The sequence below is a fragment of the Musca autumnalis genome, unplaced genomic scaffold (assembly GCF_047663935.1).
Source record: "Musca autumnalis isolate F117 unplaced genomic scaffold, ASM4766393v1 scaffold_1, whole genome shotgun sequence".
Taxonomy (NCBI): Eukaryota; Metazoa; Arthropoda; class Insecta; order Diptera; family Muscidae; genus Musca; species Musca autumnalis.
In genome coordinates this window covers 146,402,551-146,410,089 of record NW_027411644.1, presented here as the reverse complement: position 1 = coordinate 146,410,089, position 7,539 = coordinate 146,402,551, and positions in this window count along the sequence as shown.

Genomic DNA, 7,539 nt, shown 5'->3' with positions numbered 1-7,539 from the left:
TATGTGTTCGTTTTTCGGTGTCCGCGACTGTTCTCAACAGTGTTATGCTCCAATATAAATGGACCAGGTTACGCTCTCTATGCCGGATTTTACGAATTAGTAGTTTTTTTAACTGAGCTCGCAAATGTAAAAGCCCCGTTTTCGCGGGAAAACACAGTCATGGAAATTAAGGTTTTAGGTTTCGTATGTTGTTTTACAAAGTACTAAAATTTCCCTCCGTGCATTAAAATAACGGTTGTTTTCGTATCAGATTATCTTCCTCCAAATCTGGAGCATATTTCCAAACCTTTAAACGGCGGACTTGTTCGCGGAAAAACCATTTTATTTAACAAAACATCAAGGGTTTTATAAGAAATTTCGACGTTTTTCATAATTATTTTGAAAATGTTCCATCTTATCAGCATCCGAAGCACTCGATTGTATCCGTCGAGGTTGTCTGTGTCATATTCTATCTTATTGTGAAGAAATATGACACAACTGCGCGACTCCTATTGATATTCCGAGATGTTTCAAATATCTGTCAATTTAAACCCTTTAACGCTGTTATTTCACTGTCCGCGGAATAATTTATAGGTTTTCTTTGGTGAAAAATTATTAGAAAGCCTTGCTTTATCGACTGTAAGAAAATTCGGCGTTAATATATCAAAACTTCGCGAAAATAAAGTGACTGTTCTATCCTGATGACCAAAAATAAATGCCTATTTTTCATAGTACTATCGGAAAATTGATCAGAAAATCATTTCGCGAAGAGCTAGAAACATAATTTTTTTCTGTGTTTGATACGTAACATCATAGACTTTAAATCCCCACAAGATTAAAAACGCAGATTCATTCGTTTTGGGATAAATAAGCTAACATTAACAAAAATGTAGGTGTGCTATTCTACTGACGTGGAGTGTATGTTATATTTGAGACTGGTTGCAAACAAATATACAGTCGCTCCAAGCGAAAGTCGTACACCTAATGAAACTTTTTTAATTTACTTATATCTCCGACACAAAAAGGGATATGAAGAAAGTATTTACGCAGCTTTATAGTGCATTTAGTCGACAATTTAGAAACACGATATAATAAAATAATCAACCCGTTTACATTGTTATAAAATTAAAATATCTAAAATACTAAGAATTTTAGCACCAAGCGAAAATCGTACAGCAATTATAAAGAGAAAATATTTTATAATATAAATAATCCTTCCGCATATTTCTGGTTTCAGTTGAATTCTGCAATCGATTTAGAATATTTTTGATCAGTTCTGTACAACTGTAGTGTAAAATATGTCAGCGCTTGTTTTGAAAATCTCTCCTATAAGGATGTCTGCAAGAATAAGTCGTCTGGAGACATTTTCCATTTATAGAACCACTATAGACGATTTATTGTTCAAGCTTGGACTACAGTCTAGCCAACCCATGTTATTGAAGCAATTATTTAATACCAGTGGTCCCAAATAATAAGCTTTTATGTTTGAAGTCAGAGTTTTTGCAGAAAGAACAACGCTTACCTAGGCCAATACATTATTCAACAGGTAGTAAGAACTCATTTTAATTATAAAATCTCATAGTTCGATTCCCAATGACTTCAAAAAAATTACAAAACAACGACTCAAATCTGAAAGATAAGCCCCACACACTCGCAGATACACTGATTCGTTATGTTCTATTATTCGTGTATTAGACATGAAGCAATTTGTGGGATTTTTCACAATGTAATGTCATGTTTCGCACAGAACTTGTTACATCTATCAAAATTACACTCTTTTAAGAAAATTTAAGCATTTATCGCTATTGTTTTGATATTCTAAACATCGTTCTTGGACAAATTTATGTATAGCTTTTTTACGCCTTTTTTTATCACCAATTGACAAGGTATTTAGGTTGTAAAAATTTGACTGCACATTGGAAAAATAAGCTTCCAAATATTTTTCTCAATCGATTAGAGTTTCGGGACACTAAAAATCAACTCATTTTGCACTTCGTGTATTAAACTATCCACAAGAAAATATTATTTATTTAATGTTTGAGTTATTTTAAATATTTCATATGTGTTTTTTCTTAATAGTAGACATCAAAGTATTGAATAGCTTTGTAGTTTTAATTTTCGATACCTGCTGAATCGAAAAAAATGTGTTTGTAAAGTTGAATAAATCATTTTCTCATGTGGTTTCATAAAAACTATTTTTATTTCCTTATTACGCCTCTTTCCCATTTAATCTGATACAAGTTTCCAGAATTGACCCTCTTAATTGTAAAAAAGCACTGATGTTACACTAAATCGATCGTAGGATTTAACAAAAAACAGGAGCATGTAGTAGAATTAATTATATTAACAAATACCTTGTCTTTATAATTGCTGTACGACTTTCGCTTGGTGCTAAAATTCTTAGTATTTTAGCTAATTTAATTTTTCAACAATGTAAACGGGTTGATTATTTAATTATATCGTGTTTCTAATTTGTCGACTAAATGCACTAAAAGACTGCGTAAGTACTTTCTTCATATACCTTTCTGCGTCGGAGATATAAGTCAATTAAAAAAATTTCATTAGGTGTACGACTTTCGCTTGGAGCCACTGTATGTTTGGGACATATGTTAAAGATTGATTTTTTTCCTCCGTACACAATTAGAACTTAGTTATTGAGGGTGATATAAAAAATCCTCTTCCCGAATTGGAAAACACTCGGAGCTTAACAAAACGTTACAGCAAGATATGAGAACACGTTGGAATTGGACATATATTATGCTTGAGAGGATATACAATGCACAGAATGAAATTAAGGGTACTTTGCTAGAAAAAAAATGAAGCGTAAAGCTGGCTTAAATTTAGATTCTCTACTAGAATTTCTCACATTATTCAGAGAATTTTCCGAAAACTGACCTCGAAAAAATATCCAACTGTGCATATTTTCGCCCTTTTGTTTGAAAATGTATAAAGTTTGTTCAACTGACTCTCTATTAATGAAAGAATTGACAGCTTAAACTAAACAATGTCAATGTGAAACACATTGAAATGTATGCTCACTTGCTCTCAGCAAGCGATCACTGGCTATTTCTAACATGTAAACACATTTATAAATGGGACTGTTTTTTATTGAAGGGCATAGAAAAAAAGAAAAGCAACAAAGACACATAGGTACATACAAAATTTCAAGGAAATACATAACACACTTTAATAAATTGTAAAAAGTCGCACTTTTAAAAAGAAAACAATTATATAGAAACATCGTTGAACGCTTCTTCTTAGTTGTGAAATAAAACACATTTTCTTCAAAGTTGAAATCATCAGCGGGAAATCGGCATCTGGAATCAAATGATTATATAATGTAATAAATAGGTACATCCATATTTCAAATATACACATGTATTAAATTACCAATATTAAATGCGATTTCTTCCTTGTCCAATAAAATATTTCCATTCACCTTTTTTAATCAATTATAAAATGTATTGGACACTTAATTTACTAAACTCACTTTACCGTCTTTACTCAGCGATGTACTCTAGAACACTGATGAAAGCGACCAACGTTGGTTAACAACAACAAAGCACGAAACACACGTGTTTTACGCATATCACCATGTACCCAGCTCTTTATTATAAACCAGCATTCCGCAGTTGCGAGAGACCTGTTGTTACTCTCTTTGACAAAAATCCTCTCCACCCATAAAAAATATGTTCTAACATAAAAAATATGTTGGTACCCAAACATATTAAATTGAGATATTTTACAAAATGTTGCAACTATATATTTGTTTGGACACAAACAAATTATTTTTGGATCCAAACATATATTTGTTTGCAATCAGTCCCAAACAAATATTTGTTTGGATCCAAACATATTTCTAACATATGTTTTTCGGCATGTACATATTGTGTTCCGTGTTCGTACATGTCCGTGGCCAATTTTATAGGCAAGCGTTTGTATCAATTAGTGATACATACCTCGTTAAAGTTAACCGATTAACAATTTCATACATACATATATATTTTATATCAATGGTTACACGTTCCAAATTTCATTAAATTATTATTATTCCTTCCAGTAGTGGGATTCTCTAAGGCATTTTTTGGTTACCGACAAAAATCGCTAAAATTAAACGCAAAATTATGAATGAAATTTACAAAGTTGACAACACTGTTGCTATCGGCAGTACTTAGCGACTACTTTATAGATCGGGTCCAAATATGGACTATATCGATCCACTCCTTCCGGTATCTCCCACTCGAAATTCGGAAAAAGTTAGTTTAAGTGCTCCTCTCTGATGGTTTTGAAAAATATTTTTTTAGCAGTTTGTCTTTGGAAATAGGGTTGGAATATGGATTATATCTGTACCGCCCTTCGGTTACCTCCCACACAAAATTTTGAAAAAAAAAATTTTTAATTTTTCAGAAGGTTGTCCCACGGTAAAAGTTCCTGAGATAATGGCTCAAAGGTTCCACGAAACCCTGACGACACCCTCTCGTCTCAGATGTATTTGACATTTTTTCAGCAGGTTGTCCTTGCGGCTCCCTTAACGGCAGCACAATTTTTTTCGGGTGCAAGTCCATACTACCTCAGGTTGGAATTTGCAGTTTGAGGGCTCGTCTTGGATCTATTTGAAATTTTTTGACGAAGGTGTTTTCAGGTTCCCTATTACAACGATACAATTATTTTAAATGAGTCCATAATTCCTCAGATAATGGCCCAAAAGCTCCGAAACCCATGTCGGCACATACTTAAATGGCTAGTGTGCAAGACAACTGTCAAACTTGTTCAAAAACTTCTTTCAAACATAGTTTAACGTAATTTAATATGCATTTCAGAAGTTTGCTTACTAAAAATTGTTGATATACATAAATATTCATCCATATTAAAAAGAATGCTCTTCTCAGTTCTTTGTTATTGTTTGTATTGTCGTTCATTGAATTCCATTTGTGGTTGTGTGTGAGTATTTAACAAGCAGAAAAAACACGTGTTGGCAAAACAACCACCGCTTTCTTAGCTACATCAAACGATGTTGAAGAACATTGTTTTAGTTTGCGCTAAACCACAGTCAAGTGCGGATGAAAGAAAGTTATTTTACGTCTGGTGTTTTCAACTTTAAAACTGTGATGTGTTTAACATGAAAAGAAAATGTAAATATTATTTTATTTTTTTAGGTGATCAGTTGTTCTTTTAAGTGAATTTTCATTTATATTTCTTGTAATGGAACCATTCAATAGAAAATCTAAAGATGAGTGGAATGGCGGAGAAACTGTTACCATTGGCCAACGAAGCATCTCTCACTTAGAAAAAGAAAATGTTGTATTGTTGTATAGTTTTCTGTCCAACGGCGAAAGTTAAACGTAAGTTAATGTTTAGAAAGAAAACCAGATAAATTACTAAAAATTGTTTTATGGTTTTCAATTTTGCTTACAGATGACAACGCTCAAAACGATAATTAACTTCGCTGAAAGTAAGTATGAAGTGTTTAATATTGTGAAATGAAAATTCAAATATTGGTTAAATTATTTTTGTAGTTTTTATGTGTTCGTTTATTTACTTTTTTAATTTTCATTTATAGTTGCAATGAAGACAAAAAATAGAAAATCCAATGATCAGTGGAATTACGGAGACTGTCCGTGGCCAATGAAGCTCTACTCCCTTAAGAAAAAAATGCTGTATCGTAACATCGTGGACGTACACAGGGGATGATACAGCGGCAAAAGTTGGAGGTAAGTTATTGTTTAGAAAACCAGTCAATTTGTTTATTGTTTCAATTTTACTTACAGATGACAACGCTCAGTACTATCATTAATGTGCTAAATACTTGAGGTATTAAATATGACTTATTGTATTAATGGTCAAAACTAATTTCAATAAAACGAAATAAACATATTTAGCATTGACTTCATTTTTGTTCATTACGTGAGTATGAAATGACTTCATAACATGAATGAAATCCTATGTTGTATCAATGACATTTGTCATTGATTTTGAACCAACGTAAGGCTTCATTGCATAAATGAAGAAGTGTCATTACAACAATGAAAGTATTTCATTGCATTAATGAAAAAGTTTCATTGCATAAATGAAGGAGATTGCATTAATGAAAAAGTTTCATTGCATTAACGGAAAAGTTTCATTGCATCAATGAAGAAGTTTCATTGCATCAATGAATGAGTTTCATTGCATTAATGAAAAAGTTTCAATGCATTAACGAAATAGTTTCATGGCATAAATGAAGGAGTTTCATTGCATTAATGAGCAATTTCGTTAATTTTACTTCAATGAAACTCAATGAAACTTTTTTCATTTATTCAATGAAGCTCTACGTTGGCTCAAAATCAATGATAAATTTCATTGATACAACGTAGGATTTCATTCATATTACGTAGCTCTTTCTTTCAATGTAAGTAGACATTTAACTAAAAACTAGTTTTTGAACTTTAAATCGGTCAGTACTGTTAAATGGGGATACTGCAAACGGTGGACCTTTGTCCACAATTTTTTCATGGAGAAGTTTTTTTTCCACCAGAAACGCTAAGTGGCAAATTATAGCACATTCTGTCTGAAAATGTAGCAAAAACCTCCAAAATACCTAACATCGGGTACCGTTATATAGGGGCTATTTCAAAACGTATGCCTATCTTCGAACTTGACCTAACTGCAAACAAAATACGCACCCACGCCAAATTTAAGCGTGCTATATAAATTTGTTTGGATGCTACATATATTGATTAGCACAGACGGATGGGCGAACTTGCATATATCGACTTAGAATTGTAACCTGATCATGAATATACATATGTATGTACATTAGGGTTATGACTTCCGAACAAAATAATTTGAAGATTTTTATTTATCAGCTCTTTTGGGCAATTTTTTGAAGTCACTGTAAAAATTTACATAACATAACCATCATATCATTACATATATGTATGTATACCATTTTATATCATATATAATTTTATTTCATATACCATATCAATTAAAATTGGTTTGTACGTGACTTTTTTCAATATTTAAAAGGAATAAAAGTTATTTTAGTCGTTAATAGGCAAGAGTACATTTATTCGTGCAACAGGAAAACATTTTTAGGCATTTTTTTTTCATATAATTGTATTTTTTTATAAAAATACTATTACAAAGTGGTTTGTGTGACCGTTTTTATACTTAAATGGAATAAACGTTATTGTAGTCTTTAGGCAAAAGTTTATTCATTCTCGCAACAGGAAATTGTTTTTTGGGCAAAGAGGTCAAGAAGTCATTACCCTAATGTACAACTTACCTACAAGTGGGGTCTTAAGACACTCCGTTTGGACTCGGCGATAAACAGTAGTTCCCATATTATTGAGCTAATATGAATTGGGGTGCACTCATCGATATGAAAGTAGTCTCACTTACCCCTTCTTGGATGTTTGTGGAACAATTATATTATTATAAATTCAAAATATAACTATTTATTAAATCAAAGATTTTTTAGAAAAAACGAAAACGAATATAGATACAATCATCGTAACATAAACAAAAGTACACGTATAAGGCCCATGGAGTGTTAAAGTCCGTCTTCTAACTCAACGC